Here is a 19,959-nt window from a genome sequence, read left to right on the forward strand (position 1 = left end):
CTTTAATTTAGCGTTTTTCCACCGAGATAACACAGCAACAAGTTGTTAATAGCACCAATACAGTGACAGACGTATTGCATATACGTTATGAAGAAAATATAAGTAGGGATGCTGCATGGAGCCTGTTACATGATTCATGATGCCTGTGCGCAAACTAAGCATGTGTACAGACCCCAAAATTACAGCTTGTTAGTACTTTATCTTACTCTAGGTATTAGCCATTGACCCAGCATGCTGTTGGTATTTCAGTGCTTGAACGTCTGCATTATGTTTGTTCATACAGAGAATTCTGTATTAAACACAGCGAGTAATCAGTCTCAAAACATACAGAAATTTCTCTCTTGCTTTTTCTGAAGCTGGCTTTTGCTTATTTCTTGTAGAAAAGAAAAAAAAAAAAACAAAAGAAAAAAAAGAGGAAAAAAAGAAAAAAAAAAAAAAAGAAAGAAGGTTTATTGTTGATGCCAAAAGCTCTTTCCTCCCTCTCCGCACCCAGAGACCCAACCGTACCTGAGACTAATGACTTCTGTTTTCCCGCTCAGCGGTTTGTAGCCCACAGGACTTGCGAGCCCGCTCCACCGCAAGCAGCAGGCTCTCCAGCCCCGCGCACTGCCCGTCGGTGCAGCTCCTGCTGACTGGTTGTTGGACCCAACCGCTGCCCTGAAGTGGACTGGTAAGTATGAGCCAGATACTGGTTCTTGCTTGCTGACCCGTTTCCTTCTGCAGAATCCATCCAGTTTAAGGGTTAGTGACACTCAAATGAAAAAGAAAGAACTTTTCAAATCATTCTCCAGGATTATAATTAGGCAGCTTTATATAACTAAAATGTTTCAATACTAACATGCAGTAAAGAACGTGCAGTGTGCCATGATTGGTTATTAAGATTAATTTTTTAATTTCAAGTAATTTAGAAATGTTTTGCTTCATTATGGCCAATGGTAAATCTTTTTCAAACAAACAACACAACCAGTTGCTGTTCTGCCCCAGACAAGGGGCAGAAAAGATTTTTCGTTTCTTTTCTGTCATTTGAGTTGCATAAATACTTCCCTCTACAATTTCTCATGCAGTTTCTTCTTCTAGGTGGCAATGAGTGATTCTGGGTGTTGCTCTATACTGCTTTGTTTTTCTGATTTTGTTTTGAGGAGGATGTTCTCCTAGGAAGTTTATTCTACAGGAACATTTAGCTGTGTTTTTCTTTTGATTTCTAGTTGCATCTCTCTGGAGGGGCGATCACCTATTAAGAGAGTTGCAGTATGAACGGTGTTTCGGATGTTCAGTTCTTAAGTTGGAAGATGGTAAGGTCTGTAGCCTTCCAGTGGGCCTGAAACGTCATGTCTTCTGTCTTTCAGACAGGACTTCAAATGCTTATTTTCCCTTGCTTGTGTAGTTTTTTATTCGTTTTGTTAGTGAAAATAGGAATTTACAGGTATAGCAAAGATGCGGCTATATTTATAATCAAGTGAGCAGATAAATTTTAATTTTTTCTGGTGATGCATGAACTGAAAACAGTTTTCCCCACAATTGCATAGGTTTCAGCGATTAGCGGGACAACAAGATTGTATTGGTTTTGTCAATGTTTCAAAAACAAACAAAAAGCCACATCCAGTTCACATGGGACAAGAGCTGCTCTACATTTCTGGGCTTTCTAAGTAGTCCCTTTCCCTGGCCACGCTCACCTTTGTTACTTGCGCTTAAATGTCACTTGTCGCTACTACTCTGGTCAGTGTTTGCAATTGCCTCCTACATTGGAAACACACCAATTTTAAGTCTGATTCTTCACTTGAAGGCCTTGGGCTATCAATTTCCTGGCCAAGTCTCAAATTTTCTGTGGTTCTCTTGCTGCAGAGGGGCATTGTGGTCTGGTTGCTGGGCTCTGTGTTGGTCCTTGCTGAACTTCACAGGGGTCCTGTCTGTCCCCCAGCCTGCCTCTGGCTCTCTGAGTGGCAGCCCTGCCCTCAGTACCTTGGCTTAACCTCCAGCTTCACCCCACTATACACCACCAACAGTTGGTGGTTGTCATTCTCTGGTAGCCTCAGGGTTATTAGGAGTACTGCATGCACACTAGCTCTGGATGATTGCCTAAGTTTATTTTTCCTTAGCAAACCCTTGTAAACAATCCATACAATTTTGCTTTATGTTTTAGTTCTTCTTACGTGCAAGTCCACTATAGCATGGACTTTCAGCCATGCACATCTAATGCTGACTATTATCTGACTTTGTTTTCCTGTTCAAAGAAATTCATAGAATAGGGCAGCTTTCAGTGTACTTCTGCAGCTCCCCAGTGTTTCTGAGTTGTATCCTTAAGCTCATTTGAAAGTCTGCTGAAAGCTTCAAGATAGCAGATTACTTTGTGTAAGTGGCTTGGTGAGCGACTCAACCTATAAATGATTTAGTACCTGTCTTTCCAGACGGGATGAAGCTAGGTTATGTGTTCTATAATTCAGAAAATACTTAACACTTGAGTGAACAGGCACATGCAAAAAGAAACATGATTCACCCAGCATATTCAGCCAGCAAATCTATCGCTGGTAAATTTTCTTTTCCTTCATCATTGTTCAGTGTTCGTCGTTCGGTGTTCAATAATGTCAGGGGTATAGGGTTGTGCACCCAGGTCTAGAAGGCAGCAGAAACAGTAACAACCCTGTTGAATTGTACTGTTACACTGGAGCATTTAAAACTTGCTGGATCATAAAAGCAAATAGTTTATTGTTTTTTCTTTCAGAATAATTGCTTATTTCAGTGCAGTTGGGTTCAATGATGTGCTAGCTCACTCCTACAGAAAATGTAATGGTTCTTTTCCTGTGAAAACAAGTATCTGCAGCAGGTTATCTGTGCAGTAAACAAATGTATTGTTTATCAGATCATCTTTAGATACATGCTTTTCCATTTAAATAAATATTTATTTACTAAGTATAATTCATAGCCAGTGTCGTCTTAAAAAGGAAAGTTTCCAGCACAACAATGGTGCAACAATATGAGAAGTTCCTAATGCAGTTTTTGATTAAACTGATGAAATACACTTTGTGAGGTGGACCCACATACAACACTTGTGCATAACTGTGGTCTCTGTGTCTTTATGTTGTGAAGGCCTTGTTCTTGAAATGTGAGTTTCACTGGGAATTAATATACTTATCAATCAAAGTACAATAATTGCTTTTTGCAGAATCTGGTATAGACAGTTATGTAGAAGATACTTCTATATAATGAAGAATTAAGACACTACAGAAAACCGCCTCCACCATTCATTATAATGTTTACAACAGTACGACCTTGCAAAAGGATTGTAATTCCTCCCAGAGCAGCATTCTTTTATTTCAGAAGATACTGTGTCCTATATTGGCAAGCATTACCTCTATAACAACATGTTTTGACTATATTGCAATAACTGAAGAACTCATGTTCTGGAGGGGGAAAAAACCTACCATGAGAAAACCTCACTCAATTAGCAAAATGGTTTTTGCGGTTGCCAGTATATGGCAGCTATTTAGTGAATAGTGAAGAGTTTTGTATTCATTCCTATATGGAAAAAAAGGTCCCCATTTCCAAGAGATAAAATTTTATCTGCAGCCAAGGTCTTCTGAAAATCTTTTCATACCCACCAGTAATGCTGCAAAATTGAGTAAAGAACTGTTTTATCCATTGTATGTAACAGGTATTGGAAGCTAGCACACATGGTATTATACAAACCTTTGTCATCCAGTGGTTTGATCAACTAACATTTAGGAAAGATTAGCAATTAGAAAAAAAATCCCTTGTCGTATGACCTCTCTATTGCTGTACCTGCTGAGCTTTGAAGCACTGTTGCCCCAGGTTAATGTTTTACAAGAACAATTAAGTAAAAAAGTTTACATTGATGAGAAGTTCAATTCTTAAAATGTAGAATCAGTACTCTGTGGTGATGAGAGCTAGACGCATGCATGAGCTAATAAACAGATTACACTTTGCTATCCTCTCTTGTTCGCCATTTTAATGTTGCCATCGGTAAATTCAGGGACTTTAAGTTTTTATTTGTCCTTTATAATTTCCAAGAAAGTGAGAAACCTTAGTGTCTTTTGGGAAATTTGGTTTTCTGCTTGAAGCCTTCCAGTCTCAATATTGGGGTCATTTGTTCTAATTTAACCTGTGTCCTAGGCTCCAGGAACAGAAATTTTAGCTCTACAAGGAAGTGAAATGTATTTTGTAAGGGTGGTTTTTTTGTTCCCCATCCCCATTTTCACTGTGAGGAGACTAAATTTAAGGTGTGTAGTCCAGTAAAGTTGTTAAACTGGTATTAGTACTGCAGTAGATTGTATTTCACAGAAAGCAAAAGAATCTGGGTTGAAAGTGTTAAACCCCAGGTTAAAATCAGGAAATAGTCACTGAGAAGGATTGCTGGAAGGGACCCTGAAAGCATCGCTCTCATCCTTGTGTCTTTAATACCTGTATATTATATCTCATACATACATACATACGTATATATCTATATCTATATATCTCAAATACCTGTCTCTAATGCCTGAACAATTTTGGCTTCTGCTGTGTGTAGTGAGGGAGACTTCACAACCTCTCCAGACTCACACAGACAGAAGATCCATTACTGAATTTGATTTGATTTTTAAATTTTTTTTCAAAGCTACAGTAGAAGTGAAAAAAAGCTGAACAAGTACTTAGATCCTACTGTCTTACCTGAAAGCATAGGGAAGATGATGGAAATTTTAAAGAACATAGTTTCAGTGGATCATTTTGACAGTCTTTTTATGCCAGCTCATCCAAAATTCATAAGACGACTGGTATGATTCTTTGGAAATAAATTTTGTCTTTGTCATGCAGTTGTGATAAAGTTTCAATACAACACAGATCCCTGTTCCTTGCTATGAGAAGACAGCTAGCGTGGAGGGCTTCATTCTCCAGACACTCATGAGAGTCTGTGGGCAAGGATCACGTGCATCTTACATTAGGTGACACTGCATAGCGTGGGAAGGGGCATTGCGTTGGTACATCTCTGTCGGATACTCCCAGCTAAAGTGCTCTCAGAAAGGCTGCAAAGCTGGATGGATTGTGTATATGGTCCTGGTAGTTCTGTGCTCTGGAAAAGGGACGCTTCTGTGAGAGATTTGTGTGATGGTCTGACCACCCACTGAGCATCTCATTCTGTGTATACCATAAACGTCATGTCTTCATCTCATTCAGAAATGGAGGTCTGTTGGGAGACTGATGTGGGAGGAGAAGGGGAGAAGGAAGCGAAGGGAAGGGAGGGGGAACATGTTTTGTACTTCTACAGGGATGGATTAATACCTGTTTTAAGTCTAGGTAAGGAGGTTATTTGTACAGGGTTCTGTGCTTTAGGATGTGTTGTGCTGAGATTGTTTGGATATGTGGAGTCTGTCTCACTTTTACATGTGAGTTCTGCTTGCTCAGCACACAAAGTAAACAGAATTTACCCTCCAGCAGCTGTTTTCTGATGGCTCTGGGGAAAAGGACCTTAAAGCAGCATTTCTCAAGCTTTCACGCCACATAAAACCACAACAATAGCAAATAGCTAACCAAATGCAACATAACGTGGAATTTCAAGCCATCTAACAGTTATAAAGCATTTGTGGATTTACAATGTTCAGGTTAGTCCCTCAGGCTTCCTTCTCAGTCATGGGGAACACCAGCGCTCCCCATTAATGCTCCAGTAAGTGCTGAGTCCACTTGTTCTGGTGTGCAGTGTCCTGGTGCTCAGCTGTCTCAGCGTGGCCATTCTTCCTCTGAGCGTGCAAACAAACTGGTCAGGTCAGGGCTCCTTAGCTCCCTCCCCTCCCACGCTGGAAATGCAACCTGTTTCCATGAGAGAGATTTATTGCTGTATGTATGTATTTGTTTACCAGAGAGCTCGAAGTAAGCAGTGTTACTCGTGTTCTCTGTTTGGTGAGAGGCTGTGCAGGGCCAGAAGGGTGCTGCTACTCACCGGCAGGTAGCATGTGCCTTACGCTGAGATTCAGGTGGTGCTGTAAGGGCATTTAAAGGACTGGAAAGGGAGCTCTAAGGATTGTGTGAAAAGTGTAGGCAAGAAACTTTGGTTACACGTACCTCCTGCCCTAAACAGGCAACTACATTTCCAACAGTTCAGTCTTTTCCAAACTTATTTTTAATTATTATTTACAAATGCCGTGCTGGAGTAAGAACAGATAGTTGCAGAGGAGGAGAGAAGTGTGAAAGATGAGTAGAACCTAGAGTGCAAGCCAGGCTCTGGTTCAGCTCAGCACCTGGCAGAAAAGTACTTCTGAGAAGACTGGCGTCGCAGTGAGCAGAGGTGAAAGTAAAGTCCTCAGAAATCCTGTAAAAATCTCATTGACCTGGAAAGAGCAAACCTCTGAACTGTCCACTTGGCTGAAGCTATAGATTACACAGGGAATTAAAAAATAGATAAATAAAAATTTGGAAACACAAAAATTTTAATAACTATTGATATGGAAATTTGATGCCTCACAAACGCTCAAACCTCATGATCTTTCAGGTTGTGTTTCTTGTAATTGGAAAGAGGTGAAAGCCCTATTTTGAATGCAAGACAGTAGTACTAAAGGTTTTTTGTGTGACTGGGAACCATTTAAGGCATGTCTGCACAGTAATCATAGGCTAATTAATCTTGGTGTTCAGTCAATAGAACCAGTCGTCTGGAGTAAGTGTGCCACGCAGACCTACCCTTCGTGACTGAGTCACAGGGCTCAGCCAGGGCGCTGGATCACTGACTCGCTGTGTGATCTCAAGCAAGTTGTTTATTGTCGTCCTGTTTATTGTACCAAATGTTCTACAAACTGGTTAGGTTCATTCTGGGAACTAATGTTGTGTTACAATATAAAGATGCAGTTCCCAGGCAGAAAAGCAATTTTGCTTAATCTTCTGTTTCCTCATACGTAAAATGTGACTTCTTGCTCCCTCCCTTCCCCCCCTAGAAAGAGAGTTGTGTTTAGTTTAATTTACTTATTACAACAATACACATACCAGTGATTTTGAATTTGTGAATTCTGGGATTCAAATTTATCATGTTCTACAGCCCCTAGGTTGACGGGTTATATGTGCTGTATTGTGAAGTGGCTTATGTATACTGCATTATAGAATTGTCATGGATCAGATATTTTTCACAAAGGCGTTTACTGTATGTATTTAGTACATGCATATGTACACACATACCTACACGTATTGTAATAACTATATTTTTGTGTAGATAAACATGTGTCTTGACACTAATAGGCATGGCAGGTTACAGGCAACAGAGAGGAAAATTGCTCCCCTTGACTATCTGAATTATAGTTAGGCATTAAACTGCCTCCATTTGGGGATGCTTTATTCTTGTGCCAGACCCTAAGGAGAGAAAATGTGATGTTGTTACACTTAAATTGATGTTTACTTTATTAATGCAAAGTGGCATTATATTTCTTCAGCGGAATGCATTTCATATGGTTCACTCCTGAAAGAAAGTCTGTGGTAACTTCGGCCATATCTTAGTTGCTATACAGGAATCTAATGACAGGTAAAATATGAAGAGAATAAGGTCTAATGGTTTCCAAATTCTATTTCTCAGACTACTTGCAATTTTTGAACTTCATTTTAGTAGTCCACAACAGAACTGAGCTGTTCTTGTTTACTGCTACTGTTGCAGCTGCACTGGACTTAGAAGAAGCCCAAATTTTTAATACTTTTTTTTTTAAAATGTATTACCTTGGTAAGAAACAGCTGCCTGTCATTGTCACAAAGATGGTATCAGTCACTAGCAGAAGAGAGAGCAGTTGTTTTCATGCTTTAGGAACAGACTGAGAACCTCTGGCTCTGCCAGACTTTTCCAGGCAATTTTTCCAGTGTCTGTAGTGTAGGCATCTGCCAAGCCACGTGATTTTATACTGAGCTGAAACCTATTCCTGCTCTTCCAGAATCTGTGGAGACAGGTTGCAGTCCACGTTCAGAAGATCTTGGTGCAGCTCTGTTGGCTTCATTATAAACCTGTCCAGATTGCTGAGAGTCACACAGGGGTTTGAACATAGAATCAGAGAATCATGTAGGTTGCAAAAGACCTTTGAGATCATCAAGTCCAACTGTTAAGTTGAAATGCTAAAACATGCCTCTTCTCCCCCAGCTGCCTCTCCAAGGCATCAGGGAAGAACTTTGCTGAGGCATATTGCTGCCACCTTCCAGATCCTGAAGCAGTTTTTATGGAGTCCCTATGGCTTATACCACAGTGCAAGAGAGATGGATCCTGCACAGTGACCATAGGCTAGATAGAACAGCTCAGGGGGAGATTGTGCAAAAGTGACTTCAGACCATGTGCTGCCCCGACCAGTGGTAGCTGCAGGCTCCTCAGCAGGAACAGGCTGGTGCCCTGTAAATTGCTGCAGCCCAAGTTTAGCTGATAATGTTTTCAGGAGAAAACTGGCAGAGTGCAAGGATCCAGGCTTCCTCATCCAAGAGGAATGCAGTACAGATGCTACACAGTCGTGGTGCCACAGGAGATTTACTCTCCAGTGTAGAGACCTTGCAATGACATTAGACTTAGAGCCTTGTAGTGCTGCCAGGGTAGTTCAAAGCAGTGACAGTGCAAGCCAGAATCCAGGCCAGTCACTTTTTAAGCACACAGGGTTGGAAGAGAAGAGGAAATATTCTGACTTTTCATATTTGGACTGTGGCCTGAATGAGTATATCTCATTGTTCACATAGATGAGCTATATTCACTGATGTCTGGCAGACTTGTGTGCTGGGAGAGTTGAGAAGCAGTGGTGAAATCGTGTTGTCCTAATGCTAGGACTGTCCTTAGCAGTTGCAAAATAAGGGAAGACAAATGCCCTTCCAGCTTCCTTCCCTCGCAATCTAGATCTAACCATCCCCAATGTGGAGAGCAAGTTTCTAAGTATGATAAGTATGCCAAGTATGCCAGTAACTATGACTCTTCCCACACCTTCATGGTTATCCAGAGCCGAACATGTGCCTGTGCTATAGCTATTCTTGTTATTAGCCTTCCAGATCCTCGTTGTTGCCTCCTAAGGGTGTGCAAACCACTGTTTTCTCTGATCTGCATTTCTGTGTGGTACATAGGTCTATATCCTTAAGAATCTTATTTCTGCACATTGTCTTTCGTCCTTTCAACCCACATTTCAAGATGATTCAGATATCTTCATGTTGGCTAAAATTACTACGCCTTTGAAGGGAAGATATATGTTATTTTCAGTGCATCGTTCAATTGTACTGAAATTTGAATGACAGTTTTCCAGGTTGTAGATTTTTTAAAAAAATTATTTTTGCTTGTTTGCGTGATTTTGACAAGAAAATAGATTGCAAGATAGTAGGAGTTGTGACTTCAGTCAGCTGATGGCAATGATACATACCTATGATAGACATGGAATGAGGACCAGCTATATCTACGGGGCTTGCAACTGCTCTCCCAATGCCCAAACAAACAAGAAAAGATGCCAACAGCTCAGTGAATTTTATGTCATTCTGAAGCATTTGCTCTATACCAATTAGCCTACTAAAATAAATATTAATAACTTCTTTCCTACTGAAAAGACCAAAAAACAGCAAAGAACTTTTTAAAATTAGGTTAATCTCAGCAAACTTCAGGAAAAATTAGGTTTTATCTCTCTCTTTCACTAGCGCCAGTGTAAAAGTAACAAGCTGTTATGTAGAAAAGTTTTGATGAATAGCATTGTTTTCTTCCCTAAAAATCAACTAGTAGATCAAATCTGTTCAAAAGAAACCGAATTTAAATATTTATTTCTTTGGATTTAATTCCCTGAGAGCACGAGGGGTGGCATCTGTAGTATCCTAATAAATCATTTAGACTAATTCAGTCTGGGTGGTTTCACATGGAAATGTTCCTGCAACTGGTTAATTTCTTTATTTCCTTATTAGTCAGGATACTTTTAATCAGTTTGAGATGTCTCAGTACAATTAACAAAACAGGATGTCAGAGCAAGTTTCAGAAACCGAACTATGTGTTACTGTAAGTTACAAATTTAAACTCTGCCTCTTCTTTAAGCTTCATTACAAATACAACGTAGAACTAGAGCAATTATCAGGTCATCGGTCTGTTTAGTCCAGTCACATTTGTTTGCAGTGGCCAGAAGGAAGATGCACTGTATCCTGCCATGAGCAATGAGGAAAAAATCTGCCCCAGGAAGTGCAGGCCTGAGATGTGAAGCCTGATGATTTTTAGCCATTTCATAACATCCAGGATGATAGTGCTCAGTTTTTGTTTAAAAACAAAACAACAAAAAAAGTGCATTTGTGCTTCCCTGGAAATTTCCAGTGGTTTTGATTCCTACTAAGATCTTGGCACTTGTGATACATGTGGTAGTGGGTTTCCCTAATTATTCAATACATGTTGCCTCCCCAAAAATCATTCTTTTAACTTTTTTAGTTCCTCACTTTTGACCTCCATATTACATTTTTTGTTTGGTTGGTTTTTTCAGTTGGGTTTTTTTTCCCCATTAAAGGCAAAGCAAATAGAAGCATCACCTGTCCATTGCTTGTTTATGGTACTAGTTCAACATTGAATTTAGGCTAACTGTAATTTGCTTACACATAGAGACACATGTGGGGCCAGTTCTTGGGAACAGCAGTCCTTGCAGATCATATACAGGTTCCTCTGCTCTTCTCCTTCAGAAGCAAAGCCCAGAACCCCCTGGGCTGTCTCCAGAAACAGCTTTCTCCAGGACTTGCATCCAGTTAAGTCACTTAAGCAAGTGTTCAGCATCACTCTCTGATCTTGAGATTTGCCCCCAAGTAAACTGCACCAAAATTCCTTTTAGGTACCTGTGTTTCAGAGGTGAATCAGCATGTGAAAACTTCTTTTGTGCAGCTGCCTGGTAGTACAACTAACTGTGGAGCTTTAACCACCAAAGTGTATATTTAAATGTACAAAACCTTCTTCAGCAGAGACTGAGAGGACGTACATCAAGCTCTCCATAGAGCATCTTTCACCATAACATGGACAGATGACTTCTTACGTGACACTTTCACAGTGCCTGCATGGGAAGCTGCAGTGTCGATTGGGATCTGGAAACGCTGCATCTGTCATTTTGACTTCTGGCCCCCTGATACTTGTGCGGTGGTGGCAGAAGCCAGTATCTGTCACCTAAGCCCTGCATTCAGCCTCTGATACGTAATTTGCTCTTAGGTTATGCTTCTGTAAACCCACAGTGGCTCCAGCTAATGTAGTTGTATTCCAGAGAGCTTTCATTATGCCCATGCTTTTCTTTTCCTCTCCCCTTGTGTCTTGTTTTAGTGAAAAAAGACCTGATCAGAAGGGCAGGGAAGGTTGAGCACCAAGGTTGATGACAGCAGGCTCTGGGGGAAATGCTCAGGCTTTCCTCCCGGAGCAGCGAGAGACTGGAACAAGAAGGATTTGGCTGCCTTGTGGTTGCTTGTGTTGTCAGTCTCTCAAAACAATTCTGAGAAGGCAAAGATAGGTTGCCTGAATGTCAGCCTGTTCATAGCTTTTGTGCATGATGCTTGTCGCTTTTTTTGCATAGCCATTTCAAAAAAAAGGGGGTGCATTCTGCTGCCTGCTGCACAGATATTCAGCTGGAGTAACTCCATCACTAGTCCAGTGAACCAACTAGTTTTGTTTGAACAAGGGATTTTCTTGGTGAATAAAAGCAGAAGAAATGAGTGCTCCCAATGTATTCTCAGCAGAGGTCATCACCTTACGTTGTGTACTGCACTAGCGGTGCTGTACAACCCTTTCTGCCCAAGTTAGGGAATTCAAGGCTCAATTAAGTGTCTGTGCAGAAGCAAAGCAAAGCACCCAAAAACCTGTGCTCTGAAACAGCTTTACTTTTACCAGGAATGATTTGTGACTTTTTCCTGAATGTTTTGCCATGCTCAGTAAGGCATGCCTGAGGTGTCTTTTGTCTCTTAGCAATTGTTCCAAACTCCTTCTCGGTTCTTATAAAAGACAGTGAAGAAAGCCATGCTTACTTACCTAACAATGAAAGTCTTTTGGATTCCACCTTCTGTAAGTGACACGCTGTAGATGCTAAAAAACATTTGATCATGCTATATATTCTGTCTTCTCAAGGTGCAGCTGGTGTCGTGTCTCCTGTCTTTGGGGTGTATTTGTGACAGAGAACCTCAGATTAACAAGGTAGGATCTTTAGTATATTCTATTTTTACTTTACTTTTGAGCCTGGAGTTTCAGGTTTTTTGCTGCCCTCTCCTGCTTCAGCCTGACCACGTGCAGTTACTGCCTTCCCAAATGTTAAACTCTATTAAGCAACTGCCGCTTCAGAGCCAACCTGAGTCCTAACAGATTGCAAACCTACTGTGAAGCAGAATGTCCTTCCGCATGAGGCTGGACAACATTCATATTCCAGATTGCAGGTTTTTTCACATAATTATCCATGTATTTGATATGAGTATATGAATTTATGGGGTAGTATATAGTATGATTTCTCATGTGAAATTCATGGGATTTGATGCGCAGAACCCATTACTGTAGGCACAGCATTAATTAAATCCCTTCAGTGCAGTATAGCCTCCATGAAGAACAGCTTGCTCAAACCCTGCTTCTGAAACAGACAGTGAGTTATCTCTGCATGTGACATATTAGTCATTGAAATATCTTTTAATCAGGTTGCTTTGGCTTTTCTTCTCTAAAATGTGAGACCTGAAATATTACCTAAGACCAGTTGATTCCTTCTGCAAAGGAGGCCTGGGGGAAGCTGAGGGACAAAGTCTCTGCCAGCAGACCGCACCGCAGTCCCTCGCTAGGGCAGGAACTGATGTTCCCAACTAACTTCCCTGAGGGGTGGCAAAACCTGGGACTTCACAAGACCTCACAGAGGACTCTGTCCTTCTGTTGTAGGTGCTTTTCCCCATTTCAACTCCCTGAGCTGCAGCTGCCTTGGGTTATTTAGCTGTCAGGATGTCAGGGGTTGTTACTTTTGTCTGAGGTGCTGGTACAGTCCCTGTCACTGTCATGTCTGAACGGTTTGCATTTGTTCTTGCAGCTAGCCCAGGATACGTGCTGGCAGAGTGGTTGGTAGCGCAGTTCCCCTCACCCATGCTCACTCTGCCTGTGGCCCTGTGCTAAGGTGCTACGTACGGTTGGGCTCTCACCTCCCTTCAAGTCTCGGCAATGGGCTGCTTGTGCCTTTGCTTCTCTGCTGGTGCAGTCACACCCAGCTAGTGAAGACCAGCTCTGCAAAGGTGGTAGGCACCTTCTGCCTGCTTTGGCGATGTTGGTAGGAGTGCAGGCACATAAACAGGTGGCTGGTGCTTGAATTCCTTTGCAGACTTCCTGTGAAGCATATAATTTAGGCCTGTTGGAGCAGAGAGTTGAAGTATGCCTTCCAAGCCAACGGCATTGACTAATTTATTGGATTGAGTTTCTTCTTCTGACCTCTGCTTGACCTCTTTGGAGACTGGAAAAAGAAGTCAAATCATTTGTTCCTGGCCCACCCCGATGCACTTCCTCCCCAGCGCAGGCTCCCAGCCACGAAGCAAATGGTCTCACTGCACCTTCCGACAAAAGGTGCCCTGCGAGGGCGGGAGGTGTGGCACGTACACATGCCCGAGTGCTGATTTCTGTCCTTGCTGGGCGCTTCGTTGCTGTGTCCCTGCAAGAGCAATAGGAATTATAGAGCAACCAGCCAGCTGGTGCCCTGGCAGGTATTCAAGCTCTGCTTAGTGTAGCTGTGTTGGTCAGAACTGTGTAGCCCCCTTTTCCACCTTCATCCTGGCTAAATAGATGTAGAAAGGCACCCCTCAGTTAAAGAGCATTTTGGCTCCTTCACTGGTGCTTTGAAATATTTTCCCATCTCTTCTGTCTCTTAACACTGGCAAGTGCCTGAGCTGACAGGTTCTTGTGTGGCCAGCTTTCATGCTTTTATCAAAAGGCGTTGGGTTTCTCTGCTAAGCTTCAGCTCCTGCAGCCAAATGATAAATTACAATCTCTAGCTTTGATTTATGGATGAGGAAAAAATGCCACCACATCAGAATTTTGAAATCTAGAAACTAGGAGGAAAAAAAAAAAAGAACTGAGTCTTCATTGTTAATAATAGTAAAACCCTGATGTTATACTGCTAGTCATATTACGTGTGGGACACATGTGGCAAAGAACCCTTGCCAATGGTCACAGAATATAAATTTTACCATTAAATTTTGCTAGGAGGAAATTTTCCAGGCCACAACATACTGACACAAATCCGTATCGGTTCAGCCATTAGGGCAGCACTACTTCTTGTTTCTCATGCAGTAGGTTTGTTGGTGTGATCGTGGGTGTCTACAAGGTCCCTTGCTTTTTAGTGAGGATGCTCAGGTATTTTCTGAGGCAGAGCAGTTCCCTTCCTTCAAGTGCCTCTTGGTGTCCAAACCTTAGCCTATTGGTCCTACCTGCAGCTTTTGCTGTGACCTCTTTCCAAGTGGAATGTGGCAACCAGCCACCCCCTCTGAACTGGGGCTGTGTGTGTGTGTGTGTGTGTGTCACACTGTTGGTAAGCAGAGGTCAAGCATGATCTCCTTCATTACAACGGGGAGACAGAATAGCTGGGTGTCTACGCTATACCAGCTGCAGGGACCTGCACTACTGGAGCTCAGGAAAATCACTTACAGGGGTTAAAGATTAGCAGTAGTATATTACAGGTCACAGTCCAGCTCTGCCCCTTGCACTTTGCTCGTCTCCATGAGGACCAGCTGCCCTGGGGAGAGCGCTGCCTCTGCGCTCCCAAGCAGCCCCCTGTTTGTTTCTAGGGGAGGGCTGTCTTGCCCAGTCAAATCCAGCTGCTTTGTCCTTTTTCAGCAGGGGAGCTAAAGGCAGAGAGGTTAAACGACTAAGTAAGGCCAAATAATGAGTCAATACCAGCAGTCAAACTGGAACTCGGGAGCCCTTGGCTTCTGCTCCCGTGTTTTCTCTCCTGCTTGAGGAGACGGGAAGCTGAGAGGCGAGCGCCTGCGAGAGGGAGCCTGCAGAGGACCAAATAAGTACTCGCTTGTGTGCAAGTGAACACAACCTCGTCTGTCTGTGCCTGGTGCTCTGAGCAGCTCAGTGTGCGCCCCTGCCATAAATTGCAGAGCCAGATCCTCTCCCGCACTGCAGCTGCTTTGTGCTGCACAGAGGAACGTGGCCCCAAGGCTGGCGCAGCTGGGCCAGAGGGGACCACCATGGCTGGCTGTGCTGTGCCGTGACAGCCTTCCCCAGGACTGCCGGGGGTGCTCCTGCCTGGGGGGGAGAGGCAGGATTTGTGTGCACCCTCAGGAGGCTGTCGGGGGAGCACACCGCGGCACTCCTCCAACCTCCGTACTGTGGAGGGGTCTGAGGACAGGGGAACTCACGAGACACCAAGATCCACTTCGCTTTCCATTTTTGAGCACTCGGCCACCCCTTGTAACAGAACAAGGAGAGGAAAATGTGTTACAGTGTTAATAGATGAAAACAGCTCTTCTGAAAGCATTGCACGCTTTCGATCAGCATTATTCATATTACGAATCCAGATGGTTTGATGCCAGATTTCAGTCCAGATTAGAGCTTGTACCACTGAAATCCAGCCTCTCGGTGAGGGAGCTGCTCATGGAAAGAGCAATAGACCTTAAAATGCAGTGAATGGCAACACTGGAAATAATTTTCTTAGTGTCATTTGATGTGCAGATAGAATTTAAAAACTTATTTGCTTTATGTCTTTAATGTATGACTTATTCAAATCTAATGAACTTGTCAGAGAATAGTATGAATCTTGAATTATATAAAGCTAGGTTGCTTGTGTGCTTGGCCCCAAGAATATGAAGTGACTGAAAGGTTACTTCTCTGTCCTCCTGCCTTTTTCTGCCAAGATACTTTTGACTGTTTCCTGGCTTTGTTTGGCAGAAGCATCCAGTTCTGTCACTGAGCTGACAGTCACGGAGGGTGTCATGCTATATTTATGCTTTACGCAATATTTATGTCAAAAAGCCTCTGTCTAAATAGACCCGATGTCAGTAAAAGATGACCCTGGAACAAATGGTCTGAAGTCCAAGAAAGCTGATCTTTCCCAAAAGTGACGAATGTGAGGCAAATGGAAAATGTTGGTCTGAAACAAGTCAGATCCAGATGCGTGCATCTGATTAAAAACATCATTTGCTGGACATCTAAACCAAATACGTTATGAAACATTTTGATTAAGGAAACCCAGGAAACTGTTACCATTTTTAGGATGTATTTAAATGTGCCAGTATCTATTATCTAATATAATAATACTTTTCAGTATCTATTTTAAGGGACTCCAGCCCTCAGGCTTTGCTCAGTTACTCTGCTGTAACTTCTATCCAAAATTCCTTTTGTTTCCTTGCATCCAAGATGGAAATTCTTGTCCCCCTTGACCATCCATCCCAGGATCAAATACAGCTGGTTTTCCCATAACTCAGGTTCTTCTTTCCAGCTGGCCTTCTGTGCAACTGATTATTTTCAGACCTTGTATATGTCTATCTGTAGTGTTTTCACTAGAATTTGCATAATCACAGGAAAACGGCTTTCCAAAACTTTTAAAGTGCATAACAGAATATAAAATCTGATGAAATCTGAGAATGCAGCTAGAAGAGAACAAGACAAGGAAAATTACGTCATCTCAAACACAAAACGTGATGACCAGTATACCGTAATTCAAAGAAATTCATGTTAGCATCAGCATGGATATATAATCTGGGAAAGAGCTGAAAATGCATCCTAGAACATAGGGTACCGTTCTTCTTAGGACTTTGGATACCATTATTCTGGTATCTTATGTATTTTTGTGTCTGAAGTTTATTCTGTCAAACAAAAAACATGTTTAGTTCTCCAGTTGAAAAGCAAATCTAATTCTTAAAGTGTATATTTCAGCCACTTAACATATCAACAATCATCATCATCTGCTTCTAAAAATTAATTTAGTAATTATAGACAAACCCTAGTGGATAGACTGAGTGGTGACAGTTGTGGCAAGAATTATTTTAGAAAAGATATAGCATTTCTTTCACAAATAACATAAGCTACAATCTTAATAGCACATTTTCAGGATGCCGGGCTGCTTAACTACTCTGATCTGCTGAGATTTGGGCAGGTGGCCTGACAGGGGATTCTGTGTAGGCGTGCAAGGGGTTGATATTCCCAGTTATGATGCATTGTGGCATGACAAAAATTTGAATTTAGGAACTAGTTTTCAGGAAATTGAATCTCCAGTGGGCAGCTTGGGATGCAGAGCAGAAGTACAGTACAGCAAATCAAAGCTGTATGAGCTATATGTTAACACCCATGTGTATGTTTTAATAATTTATGTTAGACAGAAGCACTAAGGGGACAGCAAAGAGGATTGCTTTTGGATCCAGCATGAAGTGTTTTCACAATTCTCCTAAGGAAACAAAAGGAGCTGCTTCTGCCCAGTTCATTTTGAGGAAAGGGTGAGCTGGTCCATTACACTGTGTGTAATGGGAATGTCCTCAGCTGTTCCAGAGGATGGCAAAATACAAGTTGCTTCAGACTCAATCTGTCTGTCTCCACAGTGTGTTTTGCCATCTCTGTAACAGTGTGGTGATCCCAATTAGTCAGTTCCTGATCCCTCTGGCATATCGCCCTAAGGCAGACAAGGAGATTAACCTAAGTTTAGCATGATATTGTTCAAAAAATAACCCCATCTCGATTCTTTTTCCCCAAGTAAGCAATACGGTTCTGGTGAGTGGAGAAGATAGGAAAGGGAAATGCCTTTTTTTGTAGAACAGAGGCCTCAATTGCAGGATACAGTCCATCTTCTCAGGATGTGTCTGACACTGAATTTCCTTCACTGGCTTGTGAAAAAGAAGTATTTTATCAAACATCCTGAATTTTGCTCCTGTTTGGACCTAATTATGTAATTTGCTAGTCAGGGTGATTCTGAGAGCCTTAAACATGCAAAGGTCATTGTGAAGGTCTTTGAAGGTCTTTTTGAAAATTAGTTTGCAATTATGCATAAAACCAGTCTGAAACCGATGCATACAGATACAGCAGTGAAGGTTGATTAAAGGTATGTTGGTCATTAGGGTGAAGATTTGGTTGAGCTGATTTATGGTCTCACTGCCTCTATTGGATGCAACCCTGATAGCTGCTATATGATTTTAAGGAAAAAAGATGTTGACTCTTTCCCAAGAACCTCTGTTAAATCTATTCCTCCTGACGCAAATCTAATTATAATCTAAATTTTATAAATCCCTATTGTGTATAATAATTGCTGCTTCCTCCGAAGTATTTATGTATTTGTGACAGGTGTCACAGCAACTGTCAGGGGCTAGCTTTCCTACAATTTCTATGCGCTGAATGCAAAATTCTTCTGAAAACTGAGCTTATATGAAAACATAACTTTGGATGTATTTGGAGAGTTTATACTATGTTAGAAAATGTAGTCAGATGTTCCACACAGGCAATGTATATGGAGTCAGTTCTGGGTTTACTGATGTTTATTGGGTCATTTTCTTTAGCAGGTCTCTCTGTAGAGATGAGAATACAAGGACCATAGAGAAAAAATAGGGGAGAGCTGACACTGTTTTGCAAATGAAGATCAGCACTAGAAACCATAGGGACATGAGACCTGCACATTTGTTTTGCTGCAGTATAGATTGCTTCTCAGAGACATGACCTTATCACTATGCTTTTCAAGCTGCTCCTCGCTTTCTTATCACACTGTCCTTATGGCTTCTGCATCTGAATAGTGTGAATAGGCTCTGTTGGTGGAGGAATGATTTGGCAGAAGCGTCTGATTCACTCCATAAAGAAATTTGGCCAGGAAGTCATCAAAACACATGCACACACATGTACACACACAATGCGCCCAGATCTAGGGAGGATATGTACATAATGAGCAACAGAAAGTCAATTAAATACCTGCTGGCCCATTGGAGTTAAAGAGCAGAGAAAAGGAAGTTGCCTACGATTCAGAGCAAAGCACGTGATGAAATAGCAAGAAACTCATGACTCAGGAATCCCTGAGTGGGTAATTCAGCCTCTCCAGGCTGCAGTGATGAATCACTGTTTTCCTGGGTGTGAGTCCTCAGGTGATGGGGACAGTGTTGGCCAGAGTGGAAGTGGCCTCCACAACAAGCTCACTGGCACAGGTCGGGGGCCTTTCTAAAGCAGAAAGGCAGCAGGTCACCAGCACAGCACACAGCTAAGGTTTAATTGTAAGGTTAGGATCAAACAGTGATTTGTCTAGACTTAATGGTGCAGCTCTATTACATGTCTGAGACCAGACAGCTGCTGTCAGCATCTAGCTCAACAAATGATAATTATATATGCTACTTTCAATGGAAAAGTAATTCAAACTGCAGTGAAACAAAGTTGTAAAGGCAGCAGTGACTTGACAAAAGCCATGAGGGGTTTTCTCCTTCTTTGCCATTCTAAAGTCCTGATGGTGAGACATGACTTGTGATCAAATATAGTTTTGTTGTAGCACCATGAAAACCAATGCAGTTACATTAAGGATGGATTCAGTCATCTTTCTGGGATCACAGCATGGTGTATCCCCCTTAAAACTGTAATATTTGAACAAATGCCTCAGAAACCTTGACACGCTCCAGTTTTTAAAATGCATATGAATTTTTGACCAGAGTAAGTATGAGTAGCTGTGTACACTTATACAATAGTTCTTCATGACATTCTGTAAAATAGATTATCTTCTAATACTCTAAGTACCTTCAAAAATAAGTTACTGAAAAAGCAAAGTAATAGAAACAAACTAGCTGTCCCTACATAACCAGCACTCCTGTGCTTCAGGAGAACAGACAACAGACACCACTGTAATTGTAGTGGTGGCCCATATCTTGTAGGGTTCAGTGCTGTAAATGAGGGTTTGGCTGTCACGAGTTTCCATGACCTTGTTGCTCACAGAAGTTTCTGTTGCAGCAGCATGCCAGCTCTCCCCCCGGGAGAGGACTGCATGGGGAGGGTAATGAGGGGGAACTGCATAAAACCTGGCAAATCACTGCTCCCACTCGCTGTTACAGGAACTGTCAAGTCAGAAAATACAGGATTTATCC

The 19,959-nt window shown here is 41.9% G+C and overlaps 1 long non-coding RNA gene across 1 annotated transcript; it reads left to right on the forward strand.

Moving 5' to 3' along the window:
* The first annotated feature begins 1,076 nt into the window (after positions 1-1,076).
* Positions 1,077-13,760, forward strand: LOC121089739. The gene is made up of 3 exons (XR_005828334.1): positions 1,077-1,292; positions 12,029-12,094; positions 12,960-13,760. It is a non-coding gene; the product is annotated as an uncharacterized LOC121089739 (long non-coding RNA).
* Positions 13,761-19,959: the final 6,199 nt, after the last annotated feature.

Source organism: Falco naumanni, chromosome 6 (assembly GCF_017639655.2).
Source record: "Falco naumanni isolate bFalNau1 chromosome 6, bFalNau1.pat, whole genome shotgun sequence".
Taxonomy (NCBI): Eukaryota; Metazoa; Chordata; class Aves; order Falconiformes; family Falconidae; genus Falco; species Falco naumanni.